We start from the raw sequence: 14574 nt of genomic DNA, 5'->3' as shown, positions 1-14574 counted from the left end.
AGCTGTCGCTTTCTTTTCTGCTTCAACGGATTCTCTTAATTTCCTTTTTTTATAATCTTAATTCAATTCAACGTGTCTCTAATTAATATCTATCTAACTAAAACTATTTAACTGAAACTAATAAATGGCTTTCTGCGCGTGCGCGTAAAATAGAAGTGACTAACGCTAACCACGGACACACGACAGATTAAGGGGGAAGAATACAGTAAAAGCCTCTTTTTCGTTCAACGTTTAACAATTACATAATTGAATTATATTTTTATTATTAGGCTGAACCTTCCTCTAGTGCTTAAAATAATTTTGATAATTCTGTTCCTGTTTCTCGGCCTTTTGGAGTCGCACCGGGATCTCCGGTGCCAGCTGTGCCCGTTTTATGTGGACCGCTGTGTTCCCGTCGTTCCCCTTTAGGAGCTCTCTCCAAAGGGTATGACTCTTTACCTACGTAGGTAGGGTGTCGGCTGGAGTTGCTATAGCATCCACTCTTAATCCCACGGCTGTGTGCGAAGTGAGGATTGGTCCACCCATTGCTGCACCTTCTGCTGGGTTGAGTGGTTTGCGTCAAAGGTGCGACCATCAGTAGTAGGGTACTACTACCCGAGGGGCTAACCACTTCCCGTAATCGGTGTTCACCCTAACTGTAATCTTCGGTAATCTTTTGAACTCATTTGTAATCCCGTAATCATTTGTAATTTTCGTACTCATCTGTAATCACGCGTATTCATTGGAATTACCCCGTACTTAATTACTCATCTGTAACAATTTTAAAGATTTGGGTTGCCTGTTTACTCATCGTAATCATTATGTTCTCATCCTAATCATTCTGTACTCATCGTAATCGGTCTGTACTCATCGTAATCATGTGTACTCATTATTGATTACGTAATTGGTGTACAGGCAAATTCTTACTGGCTAGCCCCTCGCTGGATTTGTCACCTGTCCGGGCTTGGGGACGCTGGCGTAGGGCACTATGATGATAGGCTTCCGGTGGTATGGCCCCTGTTGCTAGGTACACCGCGCTAAAAATTCTGACACCCTTCTATTCTTGTACTATCGCCCAACCACTTTTTCTTCTTCATATTATATACCCTGGTTTATAATGAAAATACCAGGAAAATGCTTTATCCGTCAGAACTATGCACCGTAATTTTATGGTTTATTTACTATTGTAAAAAAATAGTCGCAAAAAACGTTCATCGGCGATGTTGGACATTTTGGCTGGTAAAACAGTTTGTATTTCCAATTAGCTAAAGATTTTTCAAATTGTTATGCTTTCATTAAAATTTTTATAAACAAATCCGATTCTTGGTAAACCAAAAAGGCTCACAACTCAATTTCGGCGCCCCTCTCAAACCGGCGCCCCGGCCCTTGAGCCGCCCCTGCACCAACGTATTAATAAACTATGCTACAATTTCAATTTAACCCAACTTATGATTAATGACGATTTGAGATAGTTCTTACAACTCTTGAATTGGCAAGATTTTCCCATATTTAGTTACATCTTGGTAAAATAAAATAAACCTTAGTTTAATATTATATCTGGTTAATGTAACTTAAAACAAATACCTTTGAAATCCAATCAGTAAAATAAAGAAAATTTACGCTTCAAATCAAACTTGGTCGAACCCTCGGGGCTCGGGCCTCGTTCACCAGTCCCGATTTTTTTTGTATAGATTGCCAGCAGCCAGCACCGACCGCGAATACGAGATTTAAAACTGAACCGAACTGAATTTTTCAGACTTTTTACCCCCACGCTATTACATTGCCACCCGCAACTAGGGAATCGCATGGTTAGACGGGAGCCCGCAGGAATCTCGCCGTATTTCCAATCTAGGGTACGTAGTCTAGATTATCTTTGACTGAAGGCAGTATCAGTCACGTGCTTCCTCCATGGTATTATCTGTCAGGTGTAAAAGGGGCGGAGCTTATAGTTCCGCGTCTTTCCGACAGAGATAGAAACATATCTAGAGCGGTTCTATATTCATGGGTAAAATGAATAAATTCATGGTGTTACGGATACGAGTACCGAAACTTTCTATATGCATTCTATGGGTCTCTATGAGTAAAAATTGTCTAATAAACATTGGTCCTAAAGTGCTTCGTTTCAGAGATATGGGCTCCCAAAATCTACCCCAAAAACCGGACACAGCCTTAAATCTGGCAAACAATATTCTTACTTGAACCAAATTGTTTTCATTAAACTATCAATTGTTTTTTATCCGTGAGGCGAGAAACTTTAATAACAAGTGGCAAAAGTTCATTAATGTCCTTTTAGAAGTAAAATGAGTTTGAAGACAAAGCCATTTTAATTTTATTGACAGTATGGTTCCAAATAAAATAAAAATATTTTGTCGTTACGAACGATTTTAATCAAAATGAAAGATAAAATGTCATAAGATTTCTAAAAGAATGCTTTTAAGTTTGTCTAATTCGTTCTGTGGTTAATATGGCCCGTCCGAGAACGCTTATTGGGTTAGAAGTTCAAAGATTCAAGCATTTAAAACTAAATTTTACAAAAGGTAAATCAGGAGATTCAATCTCTTCATTGGGCAAAAATATTAATTTTGAAACGTTTTTTAAAGTTTACCCTTGAAATTATATTAAAAAAAAAACAATTTATGACTACATCGATGATAATTAAAATTGTAATACTAACCATTCGGCTTTTTAGATTTGGGTTGTTTCTTTTGACAATAAGCGTGATCCATTTTTAGCCCGAGGCCCGAACGAGGTCCAGATACCGAAGCAGACGAACCCGCTGAAACTTTTCAGACTAAACTTCCACCCCCACCTCTCCCACTAGGGAATCGCATGAGACAACGCATTTCGCGTACGTTTCTACCCCCTGCTTCAGTCAATACACGGCCAACTTTGTTTCTTGCGCATCTCTCGCGCTACTTCGGCCATCTCATTCGTTGAAGTTTCTGTGTTAACCTATGAGCAAAAGATGTGTATGACGTCAGCGCCCCTAGCGGATTATTATTTTTAGTATAGCTTTTACATTGAAGACAATATAAGAACCGAGCGTGGCGCTGACCTCCTACACATTATAGTACAGTTTATAGGGGGAAAATCCTTGCTCGCGGAATTTCGACGAATGTGTTGGCCGTGGTCAATAGGAGCGGACATCAGTCTCCATAGAAGAGTAGGGGTTCAAAAATTAAGTGGCTCTGCCGACGAATTTTCGTGAAAATTGGTTTTTCTCCCCAATGCTTTTCCTACGGGATTTTGTTTTCCTAACTGTGTTGCAGTTCTGAGACTTTTTAATAATTTTAGCGTTTGTACTCAACTATGAATTTTTCATATGATTGTTAGTAAGTTTCAAGGTTTGACTACTTTATAATTTTACCTTAATTATTTCACTCGTAATCTACTTTTCAAATCGACGAAAATTTTAAGGCGAGGAAATGAATTCCCCGCCTTTGGGACCTGTATTTGTACTAGGCCTCGGTTTTTATGTTTGGAATTTAAAAACCATGCGCAATAATTGAAAACGGCTGGTTCGTTACTCGTTTGCTCCTATAGTGGGGTTTTAACTGTGAAATGGAAGACAAAATGAGCTGATAATCAAAGTTTAATCTAATTTTCAATCTTTTCTTTGCTCTGCTTTAAAAAAAGCAGCTTCTTCATTCAAGGAATGAACAGCCCGGTTAATTCTGAATATAGTAAATATTTCTTTTACTGCCAATTGGGTTACAAAGAAAATATAGGAAATAAGAAAAAGTTCTTCATCTGTGAAAGACAAAGCATAAACAACATTTAATGCCCTAATATCCAATCCATTTCACAGTTAAAACCCCACTATAGGTGCAAACGAGTAACGAACCCTCGAACGAACCAGCCTTTTTCAATGATAGCGCAATGATTTTTAAATTCCAAACATAAAAACCGAGGCCTAGCACAAATACAGGTCCCAAAGGCGGGGAATTCATTTCCTCGCCTTAAAATTTTCGTCGATTTGAAAAGTAGATTACGAGTGAAATAATTAAGGGAAAATTATGAAAGTAGTCTTAAATCAAACCTGGAAACTTACTAACAATCATATGAAAAATTCATAATTGAGTACAAACACTAAAATTATTAAAAAGTCTCCGAATTGCAACACAGTTCGCCGTTCCGCAGAGCCACTTGATTTTTGAACCCCTACTCTTCTATGGAGATGTCCGTCATTTCCTCTAGCTTTTAATTGGCTAAACAATTTGACGTAGTCGCGGCATAGCTTCGTAAGCCCTGCACCATACAGATAAGGTACAGTTCTATATTCATGGGTAAAATGAATAAATTCATGGTAACACCCTGTATATCGTTGAATTTTCAAGTTCTCTCCCCACTGGTTTAAGGAGTTTCAATCGAGCTCTTCGGTTTCCCCTTCCATAAAAACTTGTTGAGGTCACGGCCAACTTAGATCTGTTCTCGCTGCACTCGCACAAGAAGGCCCGCCAGCTTGAAACGACTCAATGTTAACGAGCGTATGAGAAATTCACGTTTTACGCGAAAATATTCCGCTTGGGGCGCCAAAATACCTTCTTAAAGCTTTCCTATGGGAAAATATTTGGTTAAGTGGATCGCTTTTCCGAACCTTTTTCGTAACATTGCCGAGTTTCTTATATGATTTCAAGTAAGTTTCATTAATAATTTCAAGCCTAATATCGTAATTTTCCATCATTTGGTTCGCTCACAATCTTATTTTGAAATCGGCGATATTTTTAAGGCGAGGAAGCGTCTCCGCATCGGATTTTAAGCCTTGGAGTCGTCTCGCGCGCGTGAGATTTGAAAATGTAAAACTGAGAACAGTAAATAAAATGGTAAATAAAACACAGTTTTGCCTCTTTTTTTAACTTCAATTATTATGTTTCAATAAAAAACCCGTAATAAACATCATTTAAAATGGTAAAAGTTTATTGTGTACCGTTCTTTTAAATCTACAGATAAAAATAAAACCGCTTTGTTGTCTTTCCATGAGTTTCCTAACGATCCTATCTTATGTAATGAATGGCTTAAAACTATTGCAAGGGAAATAGTTTACCAAAGAAAAAATAAAAATAAATAAAATAAATTTGATTTGAAAAGTATGTCTAGAAAAAGCGAGGGGAAAAAAGTCTCAAGATCGCATCTACTGAGATAACTGAAAACAAGAACACAATTAAAACCAAAGAGAGATCTGACTTATCTCTAATTACATCCGAAAACAGTGAAGAAACTACGATCAATTCAAAAGTTTCTATCATTGAAAACCCAGAAGCGCACTCAATTTAAGTATTAAATAAAGAACTTGAGAAGGGTGTTCCTCATAAAAAAAAACCACTGAGGAAACCATAGAATATTTATTTATTTATGGCAAAAATAATTGCTCATTAAGCCTCAGGTGGGCTTTTAAAGAAAACTGTAAATATACTCCATTCTACAATTTGGAGACTAAACAAGAAAATTGACCAACATAATAATGAGAAACAAATTCAACAAGAAGAAACTGATCAACTGAAAACTGAATTAGAGCATTTTAAGAATAATATCAATATTGATTCATTAAAAACTATTGAGAGGGCAGCCAATGAAGATGATTCTAGTCAGGCACAATTTTTATTAGACTTAATTCAAAACTTTCCCAAAAGAAGTCTTAGATGGTCATACGACACCTTTAGACAATGCGTTCTGTGGAGTTATATATATATATAAAAGTTATTAAAATTTATTTTAAAGTTTAAATTAGTTGGTTGAATTAATTACAAAGTTCCAGCTGGGAGGCATCGACCGCATCGTATAGGATTTTGTAGATTTGGATACCCGCGGGACGACTCCAAGGCTTAAAATCCAATGCGGAGACGCTTCCTCGCCTTAAAAATATCGCCGATTTCAAAATAAGATTGTGAGCGAACCAAATGATGGAAAATTACGATATTAGGCTTGAAATTATTAATGAAACTTACTTGAAATCATATAATAGTCCAGGCAACGAAAAGGTATAGAGGGAAATGTTGGGAACACAATTTTTGACTTCCTAACTTTGTTTGGACTAGTTAGGAGGTGAACATATCAAAAGGGTTTGGGTCCACTTGCGCAGTTTTCATTTGCGCAGTTTCCATTTGCGCTCTTCCCACTTCCGCAGTTTTCATTTGCGCACGTTCCCAATTGCGCGTTTCCCATTTGCGGAATTGCTATTTTCGCAGCTCCCCATTTGCGCAGTTTGTCATTTGCGCAATTTACCATTTTCGCGCTTTTTCCCACTTGCGCGGTTTTCTCGTTTGCGCAGTTTCCCGTTTGCGCGGTTTCCCGTTTGCGCGATTTTCCTGTTGCGCAGATTTGTTATTTGAACGGTTTTCCCATTTGCGGGGATTTTTATGACTTAAATATTCACTATTAATCCTTTTTCCTAGAAAAAGGGTTATTTCTGGCAGGTAAATTTTAACATTACCTTGTTTACCATCCAGCTGCGCTGCTAGTGTTTGTTTAATGTTCGGTTGGGCTGTAAATACCAAAAAAAATTAGGTTTTTCTTAGTTAAAATAGCATTCGTTGAATTAGTCTCTTGGGAAAATATATATAGTCCAACTGCGACTCGAAGCTTCTCGGCCTTTAGGCTAAGATCATAGTTCCAGCTTTAAGGACGATTTTAATGATGGCCATACCTCTTAAACAATTGTAGGCGGCACAATAAAAACGATACTTTTTCGTATTTTATAACAAATTTATTAATTTTTCTATCATTCTTATTGTTAAAATCTAAAATAAACAGGAATTAAAAAATGTTTCAATTTCAGATAAAAATGCTGCTAATACCTTAGCACCACTTTTAAAATGGCTTCTGTCGTAGGACAATATACATCCTCTGTAGTAGAACACCTATATGAAAACGGTGCCTACGCGCCTGCGGCGCGCCCGGCCACGGCCGTCTCGAGATCTGCTTCGCGCTCATAGCGGCCCAGGCAAAGATTTCCTCTCCTATGTATTTCCGCGCATACCTTCTTTTAACACTAGGAGCGCTGTCTGAGCCCCCCCTTAAATGTAAAAAATTAGCGGGATATTTAATAGTTTTCTATGGCGGTAAATTCAACTAGTTAATCCTTTTTGCATTGTTTTTCAAAAACTTCTGGAAAGTTTGGGATATACATCTTATGATTTGATCTTTATCTAATAAGTTTTCATTTAAAACATTTATTTAATTAAAGTAATATGCTTATATTGAGTTTTATTAGTTAATTGCTAAGCCTAACCAAAGTTTCTTTTGTTTTTCACAATTTTCAAAACCAGTATTCGCATTTTTTATCAGAATTTTAAATAAATAACCACAATATTATTCATATTATTTAATAAATACCTTTATTATTCTTTAAATTAAGTTCACATTTCTCAAACTTAAGTTTTAAAATATTGCCTATTTTTAATTTGCAAAAATGCCCACCACAAAAATTTGTTGTGTTCCATTCTGTGAATCTAAGAAGAATATCAATGTATAATTTCATCAGTTTCCAGTTGATGAAAGTTTATGCAAATTATGGACTAAGAACATATCTAGAAAATATTTTGGGGTCAATGAAGCTTACGCATCACGCAAGATTTGTTTTGTAGTGGGACATTTTAAGGAAAGTGATTACTATCAAGGTCTAAAGATCCGCAAATTAAAGAAAATATTGACAAAGGAAACATATGAATCTATAATATCTATTAGAATAACTTCATTGTCTACAATATCTTGCGTGTCATACCTCCTTAAATCTGGTTTCCAGTTTGTCTTGACAAGAAATTTAACGAGCGATGCTATTGAAATGTTTTTCAGCATTCTCAGGAAAATGGCTGGATAGAAAGACATGCTTGATGCAAGAGAAACTATATTCAGTTTGGAATCCTACCTTAAGAGAGGCACTATATCATTAACAAAACCTAAAACATCTAACGTTCCCCAAGACAGCTTCACAGATCTATCAGCCATGATTGATGGATTTTCAACTATTTTTAACGGCAATGAAGTTACGTTACCATCTGAAGTTATGAGTACCCAGATACACCTTACGGCTAGCAAGTATCGCATACTTGGCTGGTTATGTAGTACAAATTCTAGAGGAAAAACATTTTTGCGAATTGTGCCTTGAAAATGTATCACAGCCTAATTCTGACTCACCATTAGTTGGATTGATAAAATTGTCCGACAGAGGAAACCTTAGGTATCCGCAGCAAAGCTTTATCATGTTAATGGCTATAGTAACAACATTCATAGAGAGAGCTGTACCCTATCTCCGGGATTCACCTGCCATTTTAAAAAAACATTGAAATCCACTTGTGGCCAAAAATTGCTCTATGCCCTTACATCCAATGTGATTTGAATAATAATCACCGAATGAAATTGCTGATTTAATTTGTTGAAAGGTTGTACTTCCAATTATCACAAATATTACCAAAACTCTGTCCGCAAAATTTGAGAAAGTGAAAGAACTTGTGCATAAGCCTTATAACGGCTGCTTTCGATTTGGGCGAAAATTTTAGGAAATCGTGCCGATTTTAGTAGGAGGGATCTACAGTTCTTTAAAATTCGCCACTCCCGCGCAAATAAATTAAACGAGACTGTACTCGTCCGCCGTTACATCGAAATTTATATTATTCGGGATAACCGTGCTGATGAATTGTGAGATGAGTGAAAAACAACACAGTCCAAGGTTCAATGAAATACAGATTTTATTCTGGTCTTTAGACCTTAATTACATTCCAACCTAGCATCAGTTTAAATACTTTTCTACACTTATCTTATTGTAGCCACTGAATAATTATCTAACCATTAACATAACATACACTTTTCTGTATCACACTTTAAATGAAAAAAATAGTCTTAAGTTTCTTCCGGTCTTTTAGCCTTCGGTTTTGACCACGCACTTAACACAATATGGTCCAACACAATAACGTTAAAATTAATTCACTTTGACTCGAACAAAACACATGGAATTTCCTGAACTTTGGCCTCGGCTCTCGTTTCACCGGCCCCTCTGGACAGTCCGACAGCCTCTCGTGTCGTCTCTGACACTTTATTCTCTCCCCAATAATATAACCGGCACGGCTTTATATATCGCCCCCGTGTTGACTTAAAAAATAATTAAAGAGAATAGGGGGGGGGGGTGATTGATTAACGCTGGTGGTCTTTCTTGACCTTGAATAATTTACCTGGTTTGAACTATAGATGGCGCCAGGGTTGCGGTCTATAGTTCAAACCCGGGGTTTTCAAACTAGAAATTAGGGCGACTTTTGTCTGTCGTGTATATTTAAACCAAAAATAACGGAAATTTAACAGTTTTCTTAACGAAATTGGTTGAAATCGTTATAGCCTCTTTCTTGAAAAGTACTCAAGTTGTAAATTTTAGTTTTCTAAATTTTTAGTTGTGTATCATTCAGTGGGAAATTCACATTGGTTTATTATATTTATCAGATTTAAATACCTTCCAAGTTTCCATCACTATTTTCATTCATAGTGATCAGTTAGTTAATTAAAATTCATTTATTTCACTACTTTAATTAAAATAAATTTTTAAACATTAATACAAAACAAAGGCCTCTGGAAGTTGCTACATAGCAAAAATACAGCTGTAAGGAGAACCACGTGTTTATGTTTACATTTATATACAGAAAACGTCGACGGCTACTTCTGGCTCCAGAATGACCAAATTTTAATAACGTTTTTCAAAACTTTACTTTGCGTTAAAAAATCTCAAGAGGTGTTTAACTTTTTTATTATTAATTAACTTAAATATTACTAAAAAAATATTTTACAAAAAATTACACATTACGCGATAATAATTGAAATTCCAAAGTTCCGCGCAGTTCCTCCCATTCGATAACATGGCTGCGAATTTTCTCAAGGGGGGGCTAGACTAGCGCCAGAAAACGATGTGAGAAGTTTTTGAACTAATTTCCCATACGCGATTTTCGTACGATCGCCTGGGCCGCTATGAGCGCGAAGCAGATCTCGAGACGGCCGTGGCCCGGCTAACCTAACCGTTGCGCGCTTGCATGGTTACAAAGAGGCTTCCAACGGAAAATCATTTCAAATCAAGACACTTTGGAAATGTAAATATATTGATATAGATGGCGACCTTTCGATAATAGTATTTCCTGTTGATGTCGACTGATTCACCCTGTGAAAAAAATATTTGCCTGGCAACGCTGAAAAAAACTGTACACCTTATTTTGGCGAAGTTTAGGGAATATGTTATAGACCAGACCGTCCCTGTTATTAATTAGTTCATGATATAGCTACCTCTATATAAAAACTATTTCGTTGAAATGGCCTCCAATATAGGACAGTAAGCGTCCTGTATTTCGTAGGAATGGCCTCTGTCATAGGACAGTTACGTCCTATGTGAGAGGCCAATACCAAGATATTTCGTTAGAATGGCCTCTGTCGTAGAACACCTCCTATTTGAAAACGGTGCCTACGCGCCTGCGGCGCGCCCGGCTAACCTAACCGTTAAAAAATATTCTTTCTGACCCCTAGGAAACATGCGGGGCAATTAAAAAGGGGCATTTTTTGTGGAAGGAACTAAATTTAAATAGCAGTCAATATACTGTCCTCAGTGTTACAGATACTACATTTTTACCTCTCCGAGGGGACAAAGTCCCCTAGGAGGGGTTATACAACGACCGTGTCTGTCTGTGGGTCTGTGGGTGGGTCTGTCTGTCTGTCAGGACTGCGAACGCGTTCGCATTTTCGGTGCAAAGTGTAATCACTGCGTACGCAGTTTCTCAAAGGGTTGGCAAAACCACCGTGTGACGGTGAGCGTTAACGGATGTGTTTGCGGTTTGGTTTGGATGGTGTTTTTTCGCTCACCGTCGTGACGGTTTGGTGTATTACGTTTTTGTAATGTTTATGCGTAGGTTGTGAGTGTTGAATTTGTTGTGTTTGTGTTGTGATGGTTGTGCATGTTGAGTCTGTTGTGTTTATATGGGCGTTTTCTCTCCAACTTCTTCTTAATGACTTTGGGACGGACCGAGTGCTGAGTGTAATGCTACCTCTCAACGTCTAATGGCAGGGTTTCCACCAGTTGTACACGGTATTCGTCTTAGTATCAATTTGCGATCGCATCGGGCGGGATTTGAACCCGAGACCTCCTGATTGACAGGCGGACGTTCTACCACAGAACCACCGACACTTGTTACGCCTTATGGAAAATTAGACCTTCAGCTTTATCGGAAGCGTATTTAATAGAGTAGGAAATTTTGGTTTAATTGAAATAGAATTGAAATTGAAATTATTGCATCGAAGAAATTCTAATTTAGCGTTTCTCTATTGATTAAAAACAAATGCGCCACCCAGGTTTCGAACCCAGACCATTCGGCTTGGCAGTCGAGCGCTCTACCACAGAACCACCGATAGCTGCTTAGATTCACTGAAATTAAGACAGGCATCGTAAGCATAATAGGTAATAAAGTCTTTTTTTATTAATGAATTTATGAAGGCCTAATCTGGTATTTTTTAAAGGTTAAATCTTGTTTTAGCGCAGTCAGCCGAGATTAGAGGGTTAAAGGGTAGACCCTGTGGGTGGTCCACTTTCTTAACGACCTATATATAGTTCTGTTAATTCAAAGGAGATAATTTAACGTTAATTGCTTTAAGAGCTGGCGGTTAGTCAAGTGGCTCTCTGTGCTTTGTTGATGGTAAGGTTTTTGCTTCTTGTAAATACATTTGGTGTGGATATTTGGATATCTACGATTTCTAACGCAGTCAATGATTTCTTGGGTGTGCGAGTCATTATATGATATTGGAAATTGGACGGCATTGGTCTTTTTCATGTGGTATGCGTCACAACGTCAACAGGAAGTGAACGAGTCGTCCACTACCAGATATCTACGGTATCTTCATCAAGGGCGAGTGTTGAAATAAAATGAGCGTTAAAGATGCGGCAAGTATTTCGTAAGCGAGTAATTCCAAAAAGCCTCTGTAGATATTTCTTTCATTAAAATTTGCTTCGTATTATATTTAACTGATAAACTTGTTCTGTAAAAGGGTTTAATTCAATTGTGCATTGTTATAGTACGTCTAACTTACTGTTGTAACTACTTAACTTATGATATTCTGAATAAATTAAAATTGGTCGTTTCGTCTCAATTATTTTAATTATAATTAAAATTTTATACCGGGCGGGATAGAAATGGGTTAATATTTTTAACAAATAACTCTAAATTGCGGAGATATATCTTTAAGGGTTATCTCGAGAAATTAATACCACTAGGGACAATTCTTCCGAGGAGAGGTATATTTTGGCTTGCCAACTTGTATTTTAGCCTATAGGTTGAGAAACTACGATTCGCTTGTCGACCGAAGATTTATTCCCAACAAAATAATTCAACAACCGATATGTCAACTTCAAACAACTTTAAATTATTGGTATGAACAGCGTGACCGGTAATTAAAAATACACCAGCAGCACAGTTGGATGGTAAACAAGGTTACGTTAAAAATAAACTACCTGAAAAAATCTTATTTCAAGGAAAATTGCTTAATATAGAATATTCAGGTCGTGAGAAGGCGCGGAATAGAAAAACCTGCGCAAATGGAAAACAGCCCCATTGGGAAACCGCGCAAATGGAAAATCTGCGCAAGTGGAAAACCACGCAAATGACAAACCTGCGCAAATGAAAAACCGCGCAAATGAAAAACCTGCGCAAATGATAAACCGCGCAAATGGAAAATATCTGCGCAAGTGGAAAACTGCGCTTACGGAAAAAGCGCAAATGAAAAACGCGCTAATGGAAAACTGCGCAAATGGGATACTGCGCAAATGGAAAACCGCGAAATTGCATTTGCGCTAATGGGAACTGCGCAATTGGCCCATTACCATCAAAAGTCCCCGTCCGTAGCCCTTAAGCCAAGGGGGAAGGAGGGGGCTTGAAGGTCCCATTTTTCGGTTTCTCGCTTATATCTCGGCAACTATGCGTCCTAGCCACATGACCACTGAAAACAAAATGAAAGGCGATTCAATTTGCTACAGCTTTTACTCAGTCACGTGTTTTGATATCTTGTATAGTTTGCAAGATAAAAAAAAACACTTTTGCCTCAAATTGTTTGTTCTTTTTGACCGGACAACAGTTCAACGATGCACCCAAAAATTAAATTCCGACCATAGGGTTGTAGAGCATTACATTCCCTTCAATAATATATATTACTTTACTATTTTATCTATTTTACTTCAAATGTTAAAGCAATTTCAGTGTTGAGCGACAACTGTCGACTAATGAATCTTTCAATTTCTCACCATTCCCAGTCAACGTATTGGCCGAAATTACGGCACCATTATGTACACATACTGAGTACTGGACCTCTAAATAGCACAGATACTCATTTTAGAATATATACTTGTGGGCCCGCTGACCAGGTTCCTCACACTTAATTAAAGAAGATCTAGACCATTTTATTGGGAAAATATGTTGCTATGACCACGTTTGTGCATATTGTTACGTATAGAATACGCGTAGGTGTAGGTCGAATAATAATAACAGTTTGAAATAAAAATACGTTTATTATCTCTTTAATCAATACTATATAAAAGTTGTACGCGGGGGACTAGTCTCCGATTAGCGGGTTAAAGTGTCAGGGCTGGCTTTTTCAGCCGGCGACCTATCCACCTTAACGTTCCGACCCGAAGGGCTGAGCTTTTTCAGCTTAAGTCCCTACTGGCGAGAAAGTGTCGTAGACCCTGTTTCGAGGGCCGGTGACCCCTTTTATATGGGTCAAGGGCGACCCTAGCGCCGCGTTCCTCTAGCGGCAGAGAGAGGCGCGAAACCGGTTCTCTCCGGTCAGAGGCGAGAGAGACGTCCGTCCGTCGGGCAGTGGCTGCGTAACAATATATGAGTATCTATAAGACATTGGGATAGTGACGAGAAGTGAAGTCACATTGGCTAGTTGGCTGATTTTGCCCTCACCCCTCTCTTTACTGGATTTTTTAAGGGAAACTATCCCCTTTTCACCCACTTTAGAAACATCAGGACTCGATGCAGTCACTTCGTCATCACAAAACACTTGCTGCTCATTTTGACGACTCAACACTCACGACACCAAAACATCCGTTCTCGAGTTTTTAGGAACATGACATACAAATAAATAAATAAATAAACAAAAGGACACACTTTAAGACTTATAGTTATAGATTACTAGCTTTAATACCCGGCTTCACCCGGGGTCTTTACGTAAGAAAGGTAAACGCTGTAGCAAAAACGCGACACGCGTAGCAAAAACGTAACACGCGTCGCAAAAAGTCCTGAACTACTTAAAAACCCAACTAAACCTCCCCTTCTAAAGTTCTAATAATAATAATAATCAGCTAGGCTAATACCCAAGGCACCACCTTAGGCCTAAGTCCTCAAGCGACTTTTGAAGCCATTAATTCAGGTGGCCGGGTTACAATGCGTAGGAGGGTGGTGACAAGCCCTGCATGCCACGCGTTCGAGCCAACAGCTTCCTACACTAACTATTACCGTTAACCTCAACAAGTTTTTATGGAAGGGGAAACCGAATATCTCGGGGGAAAACCCCTTAAACCAGTGGGGAGAGAACTTTCAAACTCTACGCAGGAACTGTTCCGATTTTTCACCCAGTGCCACA

The sequence above is a fragment of the Leiobunum rupestre genome, chromosome 6, assembly GCF_980474605.1.
Source record: "Leiobunum rupestre chromosome 6, qqLeiRupe1.1.hap1, whole genome shotgun sequence".
Lineage (NCBI taxonomy): Eukaryota > Metazoa > Arthropoda > Arachnida > Opiliones > Sclerosomatidae > Leiobunum > Leiobunum rupestre.
The sequence above is the reverse complement of the archived record's forward strand: the minus strand, read 5'-3'. Positions refer to the sequence as shown.